This window comes from Aethalodelphis obliquidens, unplaced genomic scaffold (genome assembly GCF_003676395.1).
Source record: "Aethalodelphis obliquidens isolate GAN/ISIS:26980383/991018 unplaced genomic scaffold, ASM367639v1 scaffold27, whole genome shotgun sequence".
Classification (NCBI taxonomy): Eukaryota; Metazoa; Chordata; class Mammalia; order Artiodactyla; family Delphinidae; genus Aethalodelphis; species Aethalodelphis obliquidens.
The window spans coordinates 7235180-7258521 of NW_020837971.1; the positions used below are offsets into that span (position 1 = coordinate 7235180).

The 23342-nt window shown below is 35.2% G+C and overlaps 1 protein-coding gene across 1 annotated transcript in view; it reads left to right on the forward strand.

The window, feature by feature from the left end:
* Positions 1-23342, forward strand: part of KMT2E (lysine methyltransferase 2E (inactive)) — a 98582-nt gene that overhangs the window by 767 nt on the left and 74473 nt on the right.

A 23342-nucleotide genomic window follows, 5' to 3' on the forward strand; every position in this document is an offset into this window, starting at 1 on the left:
GTGTGAGGAGGGAGGCTTGTAACTGTTAGTAGGGTTTGTGTTGAAGTGGTCCCAGGAGCTGCCAGCTCTCCCTGTCCTCTACCGCATGTCGTTCAGGTGCTGGGAACCCGTCTAGGCCCCATTTTCTTCTGCTGCTTCCATTTCTTGCCTGGCAGTCTCAGGTTTAATTTTCTCATAAATACGAAGGGGGTGGAAAGAACGCCCTGGGTATCTCCCTTTGTGGGAGAACGAGACAGCTCTTCATCCTCTCCAGGAGAGGGTAAAACCGCCCCTGAGGTGGTCACCCCAGTACCCAGCCTTCTCAGTCTCCTCCCCCCCTCCTCTTGCATTATCGCCGTCCTTTACTGTAGCGGAGGCTTAGAAGCCACAATATGGCACATTTCAGGGAAGCTGATTTTGACCAAGGGATTGGCACGAACACTGTGGCAGCAGACACAGAAGAGAAACAAACGGTTCACTGTGCTAAACGGGGGAGGGGGAGAGAGAAAACAAATCCGGAGGGCTCTCTTCCACCGGCCTTAGCTCCGTTGAGATCCGTTCTTGCGAGACTCTGTCTTAAGAACGATGCAGTTTCAAGGCAAAGGGAAATCGCTAGAGTGGCTATAGAGTAAACCCCGTTTTGCCTGTTTCCCCCCTTTTTAGAGATGTGAATAACGTAAGGTGTTTGGAGTTCTGGAGACCTTGAAGAGAATTAAGTGAGGTGCATTCAACTCTGGGGTGGAGACATCAATACCTAATTGGAAAACAGTCCATTTTTTCCTTTAATCTCCGAGATGGGCAGTAAAAAGTGAAATTTCCCTCTTTTGTCCTTTACAGATTCTAAAAATGGCGGCCCCAGGCTGATGTTGTGGTAATCTAATCAGCTCGGGTCCTCCACACCCCTAGCAGTGCGTTTGTCTGCAGCATATTACAGGCTTATTATGTTTACATGAAAAGGCTGGGCTTTTTTTCTTCCCCAAACCGTTTACAGAGATGTGTTGATTTTACTGCAAATTACAATGCTGTGTCTTAGTTGATTAATTTTATGGCTTTTTCCTGAGAGGCAAATAAAATGACACCACTTTTGAAAAAATAAAAACACTCAGGTGTTTTTAATAGAAATTTCAGTAGTGAGGCCAGGTGCTCTTACATAGTAAAAAAAATTATTTAGGGGCAAATAATAGTTTTTGTTTGGTTTAATCCAAAGCGTCTTTTATTCAATAAGCCAAAGTAAATTAAAATGTTTAGTAAGTGTGTAAGTACAACCTATTTTGTGTGATTAGGCATTTTAGTCTAGAGTGGAACGTTTCCCATCCAACTTTTGACCAATTTTGTGAATTTTGGTTTTTGTAATCTTTCAGATTTTTAGGGAGCTGTACAAACAAGCCTAAACCTGTTACTTCACTGGGTGTGGAGATGCTTGTCCTTCTATTATATTTGGCATCCATTTTTCCCATATATTTAAGCATTCCTGAGGAATTTTGTAACTTGTGTATTTGATAAAGTGGAGCTGCATGCTTTGCTCCCTTACAGTTGTCTTACAGCATTCTGTTATAATTATGTAAGTAAAAAAGTAAGGCTCTAGCTCTTGATATTTTTCCTTCCCAAACATGCCCGTTTATTTACCCATTATGGGATGTGGAATTTTGTCTGTTTTAATAGACTTTAAATAAAAGCCATATCATAACAGGGTTTTGAATCCATTTTATGCTATTTTCAAAATCTTACAGATTGGGGCAGAAAATTAAATGACGTCATTTAACTTTATTTTTTAAAGTGTGAATGATTAGAATTCATCTCTGTAGTGGGAAGTTGATCTTTTTTGGCCTGAAGTAAGCAGTGAGCTAAGAGTGGGCTATTAATGGCATTTAATGACCATTCTGATTGTGGAGCAACTGGAAGATGAGTGCCTTTCAATCCAGTAGTACTTAAAAAGGTTGGAGAGGATACACCCTTTCATGATTCTCTTATTTCATTGTAAATTCTGCTCTAAAATACTTACAGTGGAATAAGAGATTTATGAAGTTCATATATGAATTAGACTGATAAAAAATTTGTAATTTACAAAATAATAGTAGAAGTTACCGGCTTAGGGAGTTTTATCATGGAAGACTGAGCATACAACTTTACTTAGAATCTTTGAAATATTTTATAAGATGAAGTGTTGGTGGGTGGTGGAAAAGTTTGTGTAGGGACTCGGGGTCAGTACTCATTTGTCATATGCTCTGACTGATCATATAATTCAGATCCCTAACTGCTGTGTAAAGATTGTACATTTATTTTATAGACTAAGTGGTTAAGATCTGTGGTTCAGAAGGTTGGTACTTTAAACTTACTATCTAATGTAGGTAATTAGTATACTCTTGGGAAAACTTGATTTATATAGCCAGAGGAGGGAACACTGTTTATACACGTTTTTGTTGATCTTGACCTTGATCACGTCTAGACTTATAAGGCATTTGGATTTATTTGGCTTCAAACAAACAATATCAAGTTAGAAATTATAAGAAAAGCTGCCTTCAGTCGTACGAGCTTTCTTCATACTGGCCTGCTTCATTGCTTTGTGGTTTGTTTCTTTTTGTTTGTATTGATATGTTTTTGGTTCCTATAAAGTGAGTCTGGCTTTTTATTTATTTTTTGTATATTGTACTTTATAAATAACATGGTTGTAAATGTTTGCTTTTTATTCATGTATACCCCAATTGACTATCTATGTTTTGGATTGTCAAGGCAAATTTATTAAAAGGTGAGGCATAATTTTTGTTCCCAGAGAGTTTTGAAACATTTGGTGCCTTGGGGCAAAACTAGTCAAATGGTCTTTGTTCTTAGAATAGCTGAATTTGAGGGATTAGTTGTTTATCTGTTTAAGTGGATTTGTAGAAGATCATAATGTAATTGGAGAGCAAATTTTAGAGACCACATTTTGATCATGCTTCCCTTTTGTTGTCAGTATAAGTTACAGGACCCCTTCGATCTCAATTTAAGTTTAGAACTTTTACAGGACTTCTCATTTCTCTTCAAGTCTTTAGGTCTCTGATAACTCTTCTACAATTTTGCCTCGTCTGTTTTCCTCACTGCTTCCAGCCGGAGAATTTTTACCATATATACCGCAGTAAGCTCTAGGATTTCTTGAATCTAAAAATGAGGAAGTGAGGCAAAAAGCCAATTAATAAGTTAGGAGAAACTCTTCCTCTCAATATATACTGTAGTGGTCTTAGTGAAATTAGAACTTATTAAATTGGTTTCTTATTTCTAAGAATAATATGGCCCATTTTTATGCATCAAACTCTTAAAGAAGGTTATGGTTTTATTTTTTAAAATGTATTTTATAAATCCTAACAGCTCTTCTTTTCTGGAAGTTACTACTGGGACTTAAAATGTATACTACCATTGTGTGTTTAAAGTATTGTATAAAATCAACAGGACTTTGAAGAGCTATCAAAAGACTGCTTAAGGAATATTAGTATGGAATCTTCTTAAGAGACATTATGTTTATTTTTTTTTTAATATTTTAATAATATATAAAATAGCTTCTATCTCCAAAGGATTCATTCTTAGCAGATAGTAGGTGCCCAATTTTTTGTTCAATTTAAAGCTTTTGTTAAGTGAACACATTTACATCTCAGATATTCAGGGTGATCAGGGACTGTTCCTTGTCACGTGTGAGAATAAATGTTAAATACATGTATTCTGTGAGATTTACTTTTTAATGTTGAATATAGAATTATTTTTACTTTGTGATAAAATTATTTTTTGTGTTGACTGGCAAAATAACAAGACAGATACTATTTGAGATATTGCTGTGTAAATGTTATTCAGTTTGTAGGCTGGGTTTAAAATTGGAGTGGCTTATTATCTCTTTTTTACTGCCTCTTTTATAATAATGTAGGGAGTAGCCTCATTTTTTTCCGTAATATTTTTTTTTAACATCTTCATTGGGGTATAATTGCTTTACAATGGTGTGTTAGTTTCTGCTTTATAACAAAGTGAATCAGTTATACATATACATATGTTCCCATATCTCTTCCCTCTTGCGTCTCCCTCCCTCCCACCCTCCCTATCCCACCCTTTTTCCTTAATATTGAACGAAAAAATATTTTTGTATTACCTAAAAATTTATTTAATATGGAAGAGCAATATTTGTGGTTGAAAATTGTTTTTAGTGCACTAAAGTTTTGAAGTAGACAGTATTTAATGGTAACAGTCTTGCCATTGCAATTTAAGGATGAGTATTTTGTAAAGAGGTAGGAGTTGACCAAAAGAAATTGTTTTCTGTTATTGTGAGCACTTATGATGAGTGCCACAGTAAAAATCAAATGGTAGTGACTCAGGCTAGGTTAATTAGATCGTACTTGTATCTTTAAGAATATGAGAGGTTTTTATTAACCATTGGTAACCAGAACGCTTTTTACTTAAATCAGAATCAAGAAGATAGTTTTATATTTTACTTGATATGTATTTTTGCTTGATATCAGTTCAGTTCTTGTGGATAGCTCATAAATCAAATTTTATTTTAAATTGTGTAGGAAAGCCATGTTAGTATTGTTAGGTAAATTTTATACCTTTGTTGAAAATCTCATTTGGTTATTTATCAAAACTATTTAAGCTTTTAGGGACGTTGGACATTTTCCATGCAACAGGTCAGTCACAGATGTCTTCTTTGGTGTGTTGCATTAAGATGCCATCAAAACAGACATTGTGCTTTTTAATGAGTAAATAATTTATAATTTAATGAGTAAATAATTACTTGTCAATCATTTTAAATTAAAATACCTATTTTTGCGTTTTAAAACTATCTCAAATGTGAAATCTGGGTTTAAGGAAGGACCTATATACAGGTCAACATGAGATACAAAATGATAAGTACAGCTTTCTTTATACAACTGGAGAAGAGATAATTTTCTACTAACTCTTAGATGATCGAGCAGTTTAGAGTTAATCCAAACGTATAAACATTCTTGGTCCTGAGGTTTATTATTGAGAAAGATAATATTGAGTAATCACACCTGTGTTATAACCAACACGGGTGCACCATTTAAGGTCTGAGCCTGTGGCAGAAGCTAAGTAATATAACAGTGGGATTGAGTTAGTTTTGGTTTGTGGTATTTATAAGATAATTTCAAGTTCACATAATTATGTTATCTAACATTTTATCTGAGACCAGAAAATTAAAAACTTTTTAAAATCTTTTTTGAGTTTTATTTTCAAAAAGTACTTAAAACATTTTTATTTAAAGACTTTAACAAAATTTTCCATGATAAATTAATTTAAACTAAATAAGTTTAAACTTTAGAGCTATATGTTTTCCATTTTTCTCACCGTTTGGTGTAAGAATTAGGTAAAGCCTAGTGTCAAAATGGTTTTTGGCAAAAAGTGAGGAATGTGGTGGAAATTAACCATTATCACTTAAGATACTGTCCGGAAAACACAGGTTTGTTTTTTCAAAAGTTCACATATCAGGAGACTATCTGTGAGAAAGATAAGCCCTTCTAATACTTTTTCTTATATCACAGACTAATAATGAGGTCATAGTTTCTATTTTTGATTTTACAGAGAGACCTCTTGCATTCCTCTTATTTTGTGTGTCATTTAAAGAAAGACAAGTTTCAGGAATTTGAAAACCCATTTCATCTTTAATCATGTGGCAAAAGATGATTAAACATTTTTAAAAAATTAATTCATTTACTTGTTTTTGGTGCGTTGGGTCTTCTTTGTTATGTGTGGGCTTTCTCTACTCTCCATTGCTGTGTGTGCACTTCTCATTGTGGTGGCTTCTCTTGTTGTGGAGCACGGGCTGTAGGTGTACGTGGGCTCAGTAGTTGTGGCTCGTGGGTTCTAGAGCACAGGCTCAGTAGTTGGGGCAAATGGGCTTAGTTGCTACGCAGCATGTGGGATCTTCCTGGACCAGGGATGGAACCTGTGTACCCTGCTTTGGCAGGCGAATTCTTAACCCCGCCCCACCAGGGGAGTCTCAAGATGGGAAGATACTTTGGTAGCCATAAATTGATGGCCGGGCAGTAGGGTCTGCGGTTGGTCTGATACATAGTAATTCTTCTTGAGAAAGTAAGATTGTTCCTTTTGGAATTATTTGCTTTTCTCTTTAAATGAAGCTGCATAATTGGTTGAATTTGACACAGCTTTATTACATTTTAGCATTAAACCCCTACCTAAACACTATTTTTGAGGCACAGACAAAAGACTAATTTGAGTAGCTGCTGTTTCCCTTGCACCATTTGTTTCTATTTCTCAAAAGCCTACTGTTTTAGGATTTGTTTGGATGCAAGGAACAGAAATCAGCTCCAAGTAGCTAAAGTAAAAGATTTGTTATAAGGCTGTAGGGAAATCTCACAGAACTTATTTGAAAAAGTACAGTTAGGCCTTACAGGAATTGGCAAGGTGTCAGAGAACCAGTATTCTCCATCTTGATCCCTCTAATTAGCTGTGACTGGTTAAGGAGATGGTAGTGGGGTGAGTATTTAAGGTATGAGTGTGTGTGTGTGTGTGTGTGGGAGTAGTTTCCTTGTATGGAGAGCAAAAGAAAAACACCTCTAATTCATCTGAAAATAATTGCCTTTTTCCCACAGATACTCAGATATACCTTGGAGGGCCTCTAAAACTAAATAATTAATATCAAATGATGATCCTATTTTTTAGCTTAAAAATGCAAATATGGTATATATATATATATATATATATATATATAAATATATATGAATGTTGACCAGTGTTTCCAAAAAAACGGGTTTTTTTTAGGTGTTAATTTTTTATTTTGTAATAATTTCAAACTTCCAGACAAGTTTCATGAATGGTATAAACTTGCCTTATATCCTTCACCCAGATCCCCTGATTTTTAACATTTTGTCACTACATACTGTTCTCTCTGCACGTATAAAAAAAAAATTCTGAACCATTTGAGAGTATATTGCATACATCATGCCCTCTTAGAGCCCTTAATACTTAAGTATGCATTTCCTAAGAACAAGCATCTTTTCTTAGGTAACCAGAGTGGTTAAATTCAGGAAATATAGCATGCGTGTAATACTTTTCTCTAGATTATTGTCCATATTCCATTTTCATCGGTTGTCCCAGTTATGCCCTTTATTAGTATATTTTTCTGGTACAGTAGCTAATCCAGGATCGTAGATTGCATTTAGTTCTTAGGTCTCTTTAGTTTCCTGTAGTCTGAAAGAGAGTTCCTCAGTCTTTTGTCATAACATTGGTAGGCTAGATATTTATTCAGTTCCTCTCAATTTGGGTTTGTCTAAGTTTTCTTCATAATTAAATTCAGATTTTACACTTTGGGCTGGAACACTAGATAAGTAATATGTGTTTTTCTCTCATCTGGAGGCACTTGATGTTTGCCCACTACCAGTATGTTCGTTTTGATTGCTTGGTAAAGGTATTGAGGAGTTTCTCCATTGTATATTTACTGTTTCTCATTTTGCCATTATTAAGTAATTTGTGGGGAGATATTTTGAAATTGTGTAAATATCCTGTTCCTCATGAGACTTTCCTCTCTTAGATTTAGTGTCTATTGATGATTCTTACCTGAATAAGTTTTTACTATGGTAACTGCACATTTACCAAGGTTTTTAGCAGCGGTTTTTTTCTGGGTAATTGGTATTGTGGGAGTTTCTTTTTCCATTTTGGTTTTTCTGTAACGCATATAGGTTGCTTTTGTAATCACAACAAATAAATGAATTTTAAGGAAGAAAAGTGTAGATAATTTAGATAGTATCAATAGTATTCCTGCAGGATTTTCCACACAAATGGGATTTAAAATAGTTTCTTGAATCTAGCCTAATTTGAAATTCAGAACACAGAAATTAAGTACTTAGATTGTTAAAAAAATTTTTAAATGATGTAGTTCCAATTCCTCATTCAGTTTTTAGAATTATTGCTAAATAAGCCTTTAACAGTTGTTTAGGTTTATGATTTGTTACTAATGCTAGCAGTTTGATTTCTAACACAAGGCTAAAAATACATATTTTAATTGTGGTGCTATTTCCCTTCTTCCATTAAAAAAAATTCTTTAAGTAATTTTTTTAAAGTTAAAATATTTTTTCCTGAAATCATTGAGACAGGTTCTTTTTTCCCATATACACAAGTCAATGCTTTTTAAAAAGGGGTTGGTAAGCTGGTAATACAGCAGAGCATCAAACATCTATAACCCTTAGGTCAAAGCAGTGTATGATTTTTGGAACCTTGTAATGAAAGAAATACATACTCATTGTAAAGAAGTTCAGAAGAACAAGAAAGGGACAAGAAACAAAACACATATTCAGACTTTAATTACATTGTGATGACACTTTTATCAATTTGGCATATTTCCTTTCATTGATAGCAAAATATTGGTAGTGAATTTGGATGATAATTTGAATGTTATACTGATTCAGGTCCTGGGTAACATATTGAATGAAAATTATTAATTTAATTTCTTGGGAAATTTTCAGAGGGACTGGTAGAAGAAAAGCGTTGTGAATACTTAGAGAGTGGAGATTTTATTCTGTAAAACTTAAATTCCCTTCTGAGAAAAATTAAGATGATCATATTTGAGAATAGTGAGGATTAACAAGATGATACAATGGATTTGTAGCATTCTACAGGTGCTTTGTTGACTTAAAACTCATTTGAATCAACTGTATCCAACTGTATCTTAAGAGAAGGAAAGTTCAATTTGTAGCATTACCAAATCTTAGCCCGTTGTTTTAAAAAAGTATAGAGGGAAAGGTGCAAAAACAAGTCCCATGATGAATTAGAGGATTTTCTTTTAGGCCCAGACCCCCAATCTGGACATGTAAAGTAGCACCCTATTGACTAAAGTTAAGAAACTAGAGTTATAATTGACTTGTGAGATCTTTTGTTTAAATATTCTTATTGTGGCCCAGGGACCACATGTATCATTTACATGGAGTGCTTATTAAAATGAACATTCTTGGGCCCCATTCCAGACCTACATAATCACATCTGGAGGGGCCTTGAATTTGCATTTGAGTACTAGTCTCAGCTGATTTTTACACTATTTTAGCTCTTTTATATTACAGGTAGACTCAGCCCCAGGGAGGTTAAATAATTTTCCCAAGATCATATTAGATTATGGTTGATCAAGAATTAAAATTTAGATCCTGATGCTTGGTGCTTTATACTTTTCCATGCTGAAACCATGCTGACTCTTCTCTTGAGAAGCCAGGCTTCTGGATTCTCTAAATGAGGAAATACTGGTCTTTGTGCAGTGTCATGTGTCAGACTCTATATTTTGTGCTTTTCTGTATCCCAATTCAAGATGATCTCTTGGTTTCTAGAAGAGTCTTGGATTGGAATTATAGCAGTACCAATTGGGATCAAGTTGTGGTGAGTCTTGAATGCCAGGATAAAAGAGTGGCTTTTATGGAAGAGCCACTGAAAAATTACCCTTGGGGAGTGATATATTAGGACATGCTTATTTACTCCTTAAAATTGTTAAGATTATGAAGGTAATTAATATATGCTTATTAAAAGAACTCAGTACTTCTTTAGAGGCAGTATTGCAGAGGGGTGAAGAGTAGAAACTCTCGAACCACGCTGCTTTAATTTGACTGCATTCAAACTAAGTTGTACTCCTATGTGACCTTGGGCAAGTTACTTACCTGTGCCTTAGGTTCTTGATCTGCAAAATGAACATAATAATAGAGCCTATCTTATAGAGTCTTTTTTATTAATTGGAATATAGTTGATATAGAGTTGTTTTGAAATTCTATGAGTTAATACGTATAAAATCTTGGTAAGCTCTATAAGTTGTTGCTGCTATAGTTGTTTCAGGAAAAAAGTGAGTCTCTGACTCCCATCCTTAGCTTCTCTCTTATGCTGAGGTGATGACTGTTTCTAATTTCTGTATTTTTCTTTTGGTGTTTTATGTAGATGCTGTAGAAGTTTCTTTAACCTTCATTTAACCAACCTTCAGGATTAATATTCCTTCTGTAAAAACTACGGATGCCCATTACATGTTGAATGATGTAAATAAACTACTCTGTGCTGCTGCCACTAGTTGAGTTGAATGTTCACAATAGTCATGTTTGTTCCCAAATTGGCTAATCCCATTGTACTTGTCTCGTGTTTATATTAGTTAGGTATTACATAAAACAGAGATAAGTGAATGTGAAGAGAGAGTTGTTTAAATGAAAACTAAGTTAAATGCTTTGGAAAACTTGATAAAGGCAAATTAATTGCTGAAGAAAATTGTCAAGTTAGGTATTGGTAAGGCAACTAAAAGATTATGGGGGGGCTTCCCTGGTGGCGCAGTGGTCGAGAGTCCGCCTGCCAATGCAGGGGACACCGGTTCGTGCCCCGGTCCGGGAAGATCCCACATGTCGCGAAGCGGCTGGGCCCGTGAGCCATGGCCGCTGAGCCTGCGCGTCCGGAGCCTGTGCTCCGCAACGGGAGAGGCCACAACAGTGAGAGGCCCGCGTACCGCAAAAAAAAAAAAAGATTATGGGGAAAAATAAGAAAAAATCTAGAAGGAAGTCTACATTCACACGGCTGCACAAGTGTCTAGGTGATTTCTTACCTTGGAATAATCTAAAACCAAAAACCATAGGTAATACATTATAGATATGGTTTCTACAAGAACGAGAACCCAGAATACGAATTAGGGGAGCCATATTCAAAAAATATTTCGGCTTGACACCAAAATATTGATGAATGATATTATAAATTAAAAATACAGTCTTTATAATAATATATATTTATATATAATTTTTTCCTGATTCTCCATGTTAAATGACTGACTTTGATGAACTCAAACTTCTAGTCCCTATTTTTTGTATATAAATCCTGATTTCAATGTTTAATCCAAAACAGGATGGATCTTAACTGCATTCTGTAACTTTCTTTTTTCATTTAATATCTTGTAGATTTAAAAATGTTCTTTCAAAATTAGACTCAGGTTTGTCCAATGGGGTTTATATGACCCTACCTAGATGAAATGACAGATTTCATTTGTCTCTAGAATTTAACAGATACATTGATATGTTAAGATCCAATAGCCTTTGTTATCTTGTGAGATTTAAATTGTACTCTTCTTTAGGACCTTTCTAACTCTGATAGTATTATATATTAGATTCATTTAGTGGCAGATAGTTGAATGCCCTCTATGTGGAAGCATCATGGTAGCTACTAATTTTGGCTTGCTGATCTTGCGCATATTTCCTAAGGGAAATAGCTGATGATTGTGTTGTCCAATATACCTGGGATCAGTTTGTTTCATTTTCAAATTTCAGCCTGTAATTGTTTGGTATGTTGTAACCTAGTTGCTCTATGTTAGTAGTAACTTTTTAGTTATACATTAATGTAGTAACTGCATGATTTTTTAATTTCGTGTTAAAACTGGCAGATTTTATGGATGTGGTGTGGTTGTGCCAAAACACGAAAGTTCTTTTGTTGTGTATTTACTTTGAGAGTATCTGAGAAGCTGTGATATTTATCATTTAAATTTAATCTAGAGTCATGGTGGAGATTTCGGAAGACATTCTGCTGGTATAGCCTAAACTATCACTTAGAAGAAGTTTCAGTTTTATGCTTCTTATAGATTGAAGTAAGTTGTTCATTATGGATTTGGGCAAAAGTATTTCTAATTCGGTCCCTGATTTCACACAGCAACTTCCTTCTTCATGTTCAAATGACTTTTATAAGAGTGGCTGGTCAGCTCAGTACATGTGGATTATTTTTCATTTAATCTCTTCACATAAAGGTCTTTACAATGAAGTTTGAAAGTGAAAGTGGGTGCAGCCTGTCTTATGGCAAATATACTGGCCACTATAGAACTCGTTGTATCTACCAACTTCATTCTTGACATTTTATTTTTTTCTTTATTGTAAAATTTCTCAGTGATTATATGCCTCTAAAAGCTTTTCTAATAGAGACTTAGATCTGTTAGTGCCATAATTCATTTTTGAGTAAGATGCATAGACTTTTTCTCTAAGTTTCAACTCTCTAGTAGTAATACACCAGTCCTCCATTTCTAGGTTTTGGTTTTTGTTTTCATATTAACATATGAAGAGGGGGAAGCTGATCTTTGAATACTGTAAGCCCTGGGATCAAAGGACTGGGAAAAATTCCATAAAAGTAAACGGTTTAAACATGGAAAGTATTTTTCCTTTTTTTATTCATTTTGGTCTCTTGCTGACTTTGTAGGTTGTTAGATACTTAGAAATTAAAGTACTCTTATTTTAGACTTAAGATTTGATAGTAAATTTTTAAATGTATTTATTTATTTATTTATTTTTTGGCTGTGTTGTGTCTTTGTTGCTGCGCATGGACTTTCTCCAGTTGCGCCGAGTGGGGGCTACTCTTTGTTGCGGTGCGTGGGCTTCCCATTGCAGTGACTTCGCTTGTTGTGGAGCACGGGCTTCAGTAGTTGTGGCTCGCGGGCTCTAGAACGCAGGCTCAGTAGTTGTGGCACATTGGCTTAGTTACTCTGCAGCACGTGGGATCTTCCCGGACCAGGGCTTGAACCCATGTCCCCTTCATTGGCAGGTGGATTCTTAACCACTGCGCCACCAGGGAAGCCCAAAAGTAAATATTTTAAACAGATATATTCTTTAACCATTTGTTCTTTCACGTGTTCTTTCACCATTTGTATGTCCTTGGTAGCCAACGATATTTTGACTGGAATTGATTAAATTATCTTTGGATTGGAAAATATAAACTTCATAGCTTTAATTCTAAGAGGCACAACACTGACATCCATAAATGAGTATCTACAGTGTATTTACATATCTTATTTTCTCTGCACAGCAACTCTGCAGGTAGATCTTTTACCCATTTTTCTTGAGAAGCCTAGAGAGACTGAGGGTCACATAGCTAAAGAGTGACTGATCAAGAATTTTAATTCAAGTCATTTGAAAATCATCATAGCTTTCCACTGATCCTTAAAAAGGACTAGTTCTTGGCAAGGTAATGAGAATACCCAAATTTCTAATCCAAGGCAGTTACTTAAGAAAACTATTCTAAGATACCCTTGATTATATTAGATTGTCATAGCTCATTTGAGGTGTCTTAAGGGCAACTTAATTTTCTCCCATCCTGAGGGTTGTCTTTTTGCCTTGTTTATGGTTTCCTTTGCTGTGCAAAAGCTTTTAAGTTTCATTAGGTCCCATTTGTTTATTTTTGGTTTTGTTTTCATTACTCTAGAAGGAAGGGCAGCTTAATTTTGTTCACTGCTCATACCCAGCACTTAGAACAGTATCTAGGGAATAGTATATGCGCAATAAGTATGTTAAATGAATGAATTTGAATTCATTATATTTTGAAAGAATAGTTGCCATAGTCTGGGGGGAGAAATGCTTAACACTCAAGATTTCTTCCATTGTTTGGAGACAAAGTACTCAGAACTTGATAGTGATAAGCTGGAAGAGTTGTTGATTGTTGGAAATTATTCAGATGATGAAGATCGTGGTGGGGGCCACAGAAATTGAGGAAGAGTGAATCTGAAACACTGGGGAGGCACAGAAGACTGGGTGAGCAAATGTAATAGACTAGAGAAAAGAACGATTAAAAAGAGCACTGGGAGAAAAGGGTACTAATAAAAAATGGAATGGAAGAAGATGTGTGAAAAAGATTCAGTTTGATTTTTGTAGTGATGGCAGGTATTTGAATAGATATATATCTTGTAGATGGCTAGGAATAGGAAATCAGGAATTAATGGTTATATCCAAGATTCGTGGAGACTAATAATGGGGAGGATTGAGCCTTAAAGGACAACCAGATTTTAGAGTAATAAGGGAGAAGGAAGCAATTAAAAAAAGGTTCCAAAAGGAAATCAGTCACTAACATTCTTTAATGGCAGATTTTTTTGTTTTGTTTTTAAGGTATGTTCACGTTCATCTAAAAGGAGAGGAGAGGATTAAATGTGTTAAAGAAAGTGTGGTTTAAGCAAGAATAACTTAGGTGGTATCTTAGCCACTATGTTCCAAGCTTTGAGAGCTAATATATAAATATTTCAGTTCTTGCTATAGAGTGAAGTAGATGATCTATTTGTGGAAGCTGTATATCTAACATTTGTTTCCAAAAAGTGTGTCAAAATATAAACCAGTGGTTAAAAAAATGTAACTAATATATTCTTTGGGAAGTTAAGAAGGGAAGAGATTAGTGTATAAGAGGCCTTATAGCTGTAACAGTCTTTTGAGTTAATGTAGTCAAATTACTGTTTGCAGATAAGGAAACAGTGCTCAGGAGGTTGATCTGCTGGAGATCTCAAAGCTAGTTTTGTGGCAGAGGTGTCAAAGTTGGGAAGTTGAGGCTTCAAGGAAGTGCTGGTACTTGAACAATCCTCGAAGGTTTAATAAGATTTTTATTTATAGAGTGGGATGGATATAAAAAGAGGAAAATGACTTTTGAAAACTTGAAGGAGAATGAACAAGGATATGCCAACAATCACAAAAAGACTGACATAATCAGTGGATTTATATATTGGGATATTAGTATGGAACAGGGTAACCTGATAATGCCAAGATTAGGAATCTGTTATTACTGTGAGCTATTATGCTTTTTTTTTTTTTTTTTTTTTTTTGCAGTACGCGGGCCTCTCACTGTTGTGGCCTCTCCCATTGCGGAGCACAGGCTCCGGACGCGCAGGCTCAGCGGCCATGGCTCACAGGCCCAGCCACTCAGCGGCATGTGGGATCTTCCCGGACCGGGCCACGAACCCGTGTCCCCTGCTTTGTCAGGCGGACTCTCAACCACTGCGCCACCAGGGAAGCCTGCTATTATGCTTTTTTGAAGAGGGCAAAATTAGGAAACTAGTGGGCTTTGAAGTATATTCAGTGTTTCAGCAAGTGTTCTAAAATAGAGCACTGGAGCAAATGTCTTTCTTCTTCTTTTTTTTTTTTTTAAGACATCCAGGCCACATCCCAGACGTACTTAACCAGAATCTCTAGGGTGAGGCCTATGTATCTGTTATTTTCAGCCCCTAACCCCAGGTATATTAAAAGTGGCATTTTGTGGATCTATGTTTGAGAACCACTGGTTTAAAGGTCAAGTCAGAATAGGGCAAGAGACTACTTAGAAACTTATTCTGGTAGCCTAGGTCTGAGGTAAGAAAATGTAGACAGTAGGATCAGAAAGATTTGTTTAAATCCTATTAATTAATTAGATTTGATGCACATTGTTTTTCTATAGGGAAATGAGAGGATTCAAGGTTCAGACTAAAAGAAATGATTAAAATAGTGATAGAAGGAATACTTAGTTCATCCTGAAGAGTGAGGACATTATTTTGCTTGAGATTAGAATCAAGAATGAGAGAATAAAATTATTGCCAAGTTTGTTTCAGTCAAAAAGTATGCCCTTTCCTGGTGACATACTTATTTGAAGGCTAAAAAGGCAAGGATGAACCAGCTTGATTGTATAGGTTGAGTGACTAAAAGATAAATGCAGGATTTTTATTGTTGATTTTGTTTGATTTTTAACTACAATGTTTTAACACTACTTTTTGGAAGACTGTGTTTTTGTTTGTTTGTTTTTGTTTTTTGCTTTTGGACAAGAGAATTTACCAGTGCGATAAGGTTTTTATGTCACATGTTGAGTCAGTAAGTATTTTCTTTTAGCCAATGATTTTCAAACTATTCTCCAGGAATTCTTAGGTTTTTAATGGAACTTAACTGGTAGGTGGGAGGATGTTCAGGCAGGGACATTCCCTTGCCACCTTCTTTAACTGCAGACATAGCAAATAATGAAGTAAAAAAGCAAATAATGGGCCTACTGTGCCCATTAGCAAATATCATTAATCACTGGGGCCACCTCCCGTTTGTATCTGGCTGTAGCCTCCTTAACACAACATTTAAAGTTGACACTAGCAATCACTGGGAAAAGCATAGGAGATTAAAACGTTTTTTAAATCCTAGAATAAAAATAGATGATTAGATTTTTGTGTAAGATTTTATTTGTAGGAAAGTTTCTATCAATAGTCAAAGTTTGAAGGCCACAATTTTAATGTCACTTTTAAAAGTTTTAATTTTGAGGCAATTGTAAGAAATAAATAGAGAGAAATTCTGTATCCTTTCCCTGGTTTCCCTCAGTGGTAACATCTTGCAAAACTGTAGCACAATATGACCACAATATTGACATTGATTCAGTTCACCCATTATGTTCAGATTTCCCCAGGTTTACTTGTGTGTGTGTTGTGTGTATATAGTTCTTTTCATTTTTATCATATGTAGGTTCGTATCTCCACCACCACAGTTAAGATACAGAACAGTTCCATCACCACAAGGATCCCTGGTGTTGCACTCTTACTACCACACTATTCTCTGTTTCTATAATTTGTCATTCAAGAATGTTAGATAAATGAAATTATACAGTATGTGTGACATTTTTGAGATTGGCTTTGTTTCACTCAGTACAGTTTCCTTGAGATTCATCCAAGGTGTTGCATGTATCTGTAGTTCATTCCTTTATAATGCTAAGTAGTGTTCCACTTAATGTTATTTTCTCACTTAGTAGCTACCCCATAGAACATGCAGCTTCAGACTTTTCCTTTTAAATCTACAGAACATATTGTCTCTCATTTTCTTTTGTTAACTTCCCTGACTCTGTTTTCTTTTATTATCTCAGTTCCCAACTCTGTTAGGACTGTTGGGAGCACAGTTTAAAAATTGCTCATGTAGACAGCAATTTTGTTTGTTTTTTTTTTAACTAAAGGAAGGTTTAGAACCCACTGAAGTTATGTGGTGTTATGCTTTACAGTACTCATTACTTTTGTACATAAAAGTAAGATTTTAAGGAATTGGGAAGGTGAAATTCTTAAATTTGAAGATTCTTTTTCTTCTGTGCTTGTGTATCAAGCAGTACATTCTACGACATATAGTCGTGGGCCACATGGCAAGTAGAAAGTGGGAATAGGTAACTGTTTAGAATGAAATCACTTTTGTTACTTACATAGTCGGGTATGAACAAAGACTGAACTCATTCTAAAAATAGTTTGTGTGTGTAGGAAACAGAAATTGTACATTTGCACCCGGAGACTAACCAGTTACCAATCACTGAATTGCTTCAAAGGCTGCATTTTATTAGATTTTACACCAGAGGTTAGTGACCTCCAACACTTTAGGGAATGATGAATACTGTTTTAAAATAATGGCGTGGTACATTAAAAAACTGGTTAGTATTGAAATTAATTATTTTAATTCAAGGTTGTTTTGGGGTGGTAATGGAGGAGTGTACCAGTACTTTGACAGGTTGAAGAATTGGTGTTCAGCATAGCTTCCCCAAACCCTGTTAGAGTGGTACCCCATTATTTGATGCCAAACAGTTCAGAATATCATATTCACCATCAACATTTCTCATCATTATGGTACATTTGTTAAATTCTATGAATCAACATTGGCACATCATTATCAACCAAAATTTACACTAAGCCTCACTCTTTGTATTCATTTTTTTTTAAGGTTGTACTTCTTGATACTTTATTTTGATTACAATATCAAATCTCTAGTGAGCTGAAGATAAGGTAAACTGGGTTGCAAGGTAAGCCAGTGTGAAATAATGCCAAATACTGGCTGATTTGGGAAAATGCTTCATTCTTAACTGTATAGGGGTGGTTTAGTGCTTGTTGGGTAATATCATGAGGGTTGGCATTGGCTTATTCTTTAAAGAATTTACTCTTACTAGAGCCAATCTTGTTTTGACAAAAATTCTGTAAAAAGGATTTCAAGGGCCTGATGCCCTAGTTATTTTAACCATTACTTTGTTTTTATTTTAAGAAAATAATCGAAACAGTATGTTTAGAGTTTATAATAAAGAGGTTTGGCTGTTGGCCTTTTTTTTTTTTTTCCCTTCTTCTTTTTTTGGCCATACCACACAGCATGCGGAATCTTAGTTCCCCCACCTGGGATCAAAGCCGGGCCCCCTGCAGTGGAAGCGTGGAGTCTTAGTGGATGGACTGCCAGGGAAGTCCCTGGCTGTTGCCTTTTTAAGTGAAGCTACTTCTGTCACATTCTCTGATTTGCAGTCCAACACAGAAGCATCCTTTCTCCTTTACTGACAAGAATGGATTCTAGAATAGATCAGAAATTCTTAATAGTTTACTTGACTTTTACAAGTATAATAGCTGAGAATTGTTCTCCAATACTTTTTTTTTTCTTTTCTGTTACAGTTTATTACAGAATATTCAATATAGTTCCCTGTGCTATACAGTAGGATCTTGTTGTTTATCTATTTTATATATAGTAGTTGGTGTCTGCTAATCCCAAACTCCTAATTTATTCCTCCCCAGCCCCCTTTCCCTTTGGTAACCATAAATTTGTTTTTTATGTCTGTGAGTCTGTTTCTGTTTTGTAAATAAGTTCATTTGTATCATGTTTTAGATTCCAGTGATGTCATAAGTGATACCATATGGTCCGATACTCATCTTTTTAAGGACTTTTCCTAAATATTTAATTCCCAGAAATGTTATCTGGTTATCATAGCTAATACTTAACTGAGTGGCACACAGATTCCTTGAAACAATTCAGAAATATGTTTTATGATTATTCCTATTTACAGATGAGGAACTAAGGCTTCAAGAGAATAAGTAACCGTTATTAATAGGTGGCAGAGTGTTAAAACTGAAGCATTGCTATTTTGATATTGAATTTAGTACTAGTGGTTGGAATTGTACTAAAATATGATATGGTGAAACTGTGGAACTCTCGTGTAGAGCCAGAAACTGTGTGTTTTGAACATTGAATTTCATATATAGGTTTCCATTTTTCATGTAGGTCCATCAACATTAATCTTGACTACCAGAAGAAAGATTTTTTTAAATGGAGAGTTTATTTGCTATAAAAGATTATAGTGGGCTTCCCTGGTGGCACAGTGGTTGAGAGTCCGCCTGCCGATGCAGGGGACACAGGTTCGTGCCCCGGTCTGGGAAGATCCCACATGCCGCGGAGCAGCTGGGCCCGTGAACCATGGCCGCTGAGCCTGCGCGTCCGGAGCCCGTGCTCCACAATGGGAGAGGCCACAACAGTGAGAGGCCCAAGTACCGAAAAAAAGAAAAAAAAAAAAAAAAAAGATTATAGTGTAAGTTGAATTGGTGAAATTCTTTATCTCTAGGAATGAAATGGTTATCAAAGGGATACTCAAGTTAAAATTCAACTGGTTAGGGCTTCCCTGGTGGCGCAGTGGTTGAGAGTCCACCTGCCGATGCAGGGGACACGGGTTCTTGCCCCGGTCCGGGAAGATCCGGAGCGGCTGGGCCCGTGAGCCATGGCCGCTGAGCCTGCGCGTCTGGAGCCTCTGCTCCCCAGCGGGAGAGGCCACAACAGTGAGAGGCTCGCGTACCACAAAAAAAAAAAAAAAAAAATTCAACTGGTTAGATAGGTGGTCTTTGCTTAACAAATAGTTCTATATAAGGAATTGAGTATACTTATGTATACATTAGTAATCTCAAATTTGGAGCCTGGTTCCCTTAACTTTTGGGTTGCTTTCAATTCACTAGCAAGGCATCTGTTTGTTCCTGAAAAATGATAGGGAATTTAAATATTTTTATCCTTTGAGTATGTGCTTTGCACTGTCCCTGAAATATTTTAAATGCAAATTTTAGACTTTGAGCCCATGCATCTTTACTTACTTTGTAGTGTTTTAATGCATTGCTGTGGAATGCATGTAGGTTTATTAAGTAGATTAGGTTTCGGGGAGGAGCAAAGTAGGTTTTGTTACTGTTGTTTCATTTAGTGTGCCAGAGTGAATGCAATCCATATGTTCTGCAGTGAAACAGTTATGTAGTTATTTAATTTGTCCTCTTTTTGAGAGAGGCAGTTGTCAGTTTTTCCCCCTTAACTGTAAATTCTGGATTTTATTTTATTTATTTTACCAACCATCTGGCAAATTTTAATTTCAGGGAAACTACTGTGTAGGTTCTGGAATCAGACTGTTAGGGTTCAAAACTTGATTCTTCTATTTATTAGCTATGGGACTTTGGAAAAGTTTAACTTCTCTGCCTTATCTGTAAAATGGGGTAATAAATGTACCTATGCCATAGGCTCATTGTGAGGATTAAACATTGTAAGCAGTATTTATCATCATTATTATTATAACCTCTATTTGGGGACGTTTGAGTATCAGGTAAGTGCTTATAGAGCACTGGCTAATACTAACATTAACCCAGTTAGAGAAATACATAATTCATTCTATTATTCTTTTTAGAATCTGATATTTATCTGTCATTTTGATTATCAGGACTAATCTGTTAATGTACTTGTGATTGTAAAATTTAAACTGTAAGATCATCAGCCTAACCTGCCTCCATTTATAGTTGAAACCCAGAATAGTGAAATGAGTTGACCAAAGTTTCATAGGTAGTAACTTGGTAATAGATTTTGATAACTAGTATCCTTTTTTGTTATACCTTAGTCAACAGCTATAAGTAAAATTAAAATTATAAATGATTAATGAGGGCAGTTTAATTTCTGATTTATAAGAAAATCTCAGTTATGTGGTACCTCACAACTTCTTTCAAGTTTCTTTGTTTCATTTCTATTAGTAATTCAGCCCCAGATTCACCTGCTTATTCTCTTGTTATATGTCCAAAATGTAAACATGGATTTAATATTAAATATTTATTGAGCTCTTTGTAAGGTGTTTATTAAGGATTGAAAGGTAATAATAAATGACCCTTTCCTCAAAGAGATTATGTTAAATTGGGTTGGGCCCTTTATTTGTAATTTTAGAAAAAAAATTTTCCTCATATTTTCATCTTTTTTGCCTTTTGGGTATCATATTTATCTTTTCAGTGGTATTTTTTTGTTTTTTGAACTTCTTAATGTGGTCTTAAAAGCAGCCTCAGTTTTCCAGTTCTTCTGATAAACTGTTTTCTAATTTAATTGCTTTTCCTTCTTGCCTTTTATTTCATTTTTCCTACTCTAGGGTTTTGTTTGGTTTTGTTTTGGTATCAATGCCTCTGCTAAATCTGTGGGGTTGTTTTGTTTGTTTTCTTTTTTGTTTGTTTTGTATTTTTTGTTTTTTTGTGTGTTTTTTTGGCCGTGCCAGGAGGCTTGTGGGATCTTAGTTCCCTGACTAGGGATTGAACCCACACCTCAGCAGTGAAAGTGCGGAGTCCTAATCACTGAACCACCAGGGAATTCCCCTAAATTTGTTTTTAATATCGTTTTTTCCCAGTTTCTTTCCAGTTTGATTTGGTATTTAGCATTGTTTCCTTTACTTGTGTTTACATTCATTTGTATAAAAGAGTGAAGAATAAATTTATTTTTTTAAGAATCAGCTGCTGTCTTTATTTGAGTCCCTTTGACTTTAGGTTCCACGTTAGACAGAAGTATCAATACCTATAATTTTATGCCATTTATAAACAGCTCAATACTCCTGTGTTCACTTGGTTTCTAGGTCTGTTCTGGATAGCAGGTTTTGTGAAGACATTTATTCTTTCTTGGACCTCAGATTTACCAGACATCTCATGGTATTTCCTTTTATATTATTTCTTTAATGGCTGCCATTTATTCTCAATGTATTTTGTATATATTTTACTTGCCAGTTGTATAACCAGTTTTTTGTTCACATGTAAGATATGAGAGCTTTGTGGTAGTTGTTTGTATTGTGTTGAATTGTTTTTCTCTAGTTATGCCTATGTTATAAGCTCACATCTTTTCTGTTTACTACATTGTCTTTCCCTTTCTTTTTTTCTTATTTTTAAAGACCCTAATAAATTTATGCTTTAAGTATCAGCTGGATTTTTAAACAGTGTGAGTTTTCTGGCTATGGAGTTTTTGATATTAATGAATATAGTGAAATATTTGCCACTTTATGGTCTCAATAGATATGACCTCTTGCCTTCTTACCTCTTGTGAGTAAATTTGTGAGATCATCTTGTTTGCTGAATCAAACTCAGAGTCTGTGGTTCTGTTACAGATGTGATGATGAGTTGTTATCCTGGGGATGAGCTTCTGTGATTCTAGATGAGAGATGCATTTCTGGAAAAGGTGTCATGTGGTTGTTTTTATAGCGCGTAATTGTATAGGTTGACAACTCATTTGGTTAATGAGGCCAGAACTGCAGTTTCATCCTGGGTGCTCTAATTCATTCACCAGTTCTTTGTAGAGTGCCTTTTATGTTCTACGCACTGTGCAGGATTTGAGAGACAGGCAGTAATCACAAAAATATAAGCCATTGTCTGAAATAAGCTTATGGCAAGCTCTTCACTGCTATTTAAAAACAGCTGAAATATAGTGTTTATTGAGGACTGTATATTTATATAAAGATGGGGACACTATTAAATACGTATTCAAATAAATTGTTTTAGGTTGGAAATATTACTCAGTTACCTAAAAGAATACATAATCATTTGACTTCTGCTTTCTAGTTTCTGCCTCTGGTTTTAAGAAAAAACATACAACTAAATATTTAACAACATATACCTAAAATATAAGATTTCCTATGAGTCTAATGTTAAGATAAGCTGAGCTGAAGAAAACTTCTACCAACTAGATGGTACCAACAGGAGGAGAATTTTTTTTTAAATTTTAATTATCTGTTCTTAGGTCCAAGTTTTCAGTATTTTAAAGAAATACAGAATAATATAACATTTGATTTATATGTTGCTTGCATGTTGTCACTTAGAATCTAATTTCATAATTTTATAGCTTTGTGCAGGTTAATAAATATAGCTTTTTGTAGTAAAAAAAAAGTATAGTAAAAATATACTTTTTTTAGTAATTCTAAAACAGTCGCAGGTGCAGAAAAGGAGGTAGGGCAGTTTTTCCTTTTTCTTACCCTGCTTTAATTGTTTTTAGAGAATGATTTTTTTTTTTAAGAGGATGATTTTAATTTGGTGAAAGCTGTAAAATCGTAGCAAATAGAGAACCATAATTACATACTTTATTTTCAAAAACTATTAGAAGATTCTCTTTAAATGAGAGCTAAAGAGTTTTTTTATCCACACAGTTTTTTGGTTATGAAATAAGAGCAACTCTTCTTATGTGACTACCGCTTATTGATTGCTAAATATGCATAATGCAGTGTATGAAATGCTTTACAGTCATTATTTCATTTTCTTCACAGAAATCGTAGGCGGATATATATCCATTTTATAAACAGGAACCTGAGGCTTAGAGTGGTTAAATAACTTGCCTAGCTCACACATCTGCTGTTAGAGAGTTAGAGATAGGCTCCAATGCTCATGTTTTTCACTTTTAAGTGCAATTGCCTGTTATTGTATATTTTTGTTATAACTTGAAATCTAGTAGCTCTCCCCCAGTTATTCATGGTTTAAAAGTAAAGGCTCGTTTTCTTGGAGAATTCAAACCACTGTTACCTCGTTATTTCCATATTTTGGTATTTTTTTCCCATAAGATATGAGCTCGCAGTCTGCATCATCTGTGAAATAGGAATTAACCTGAGTA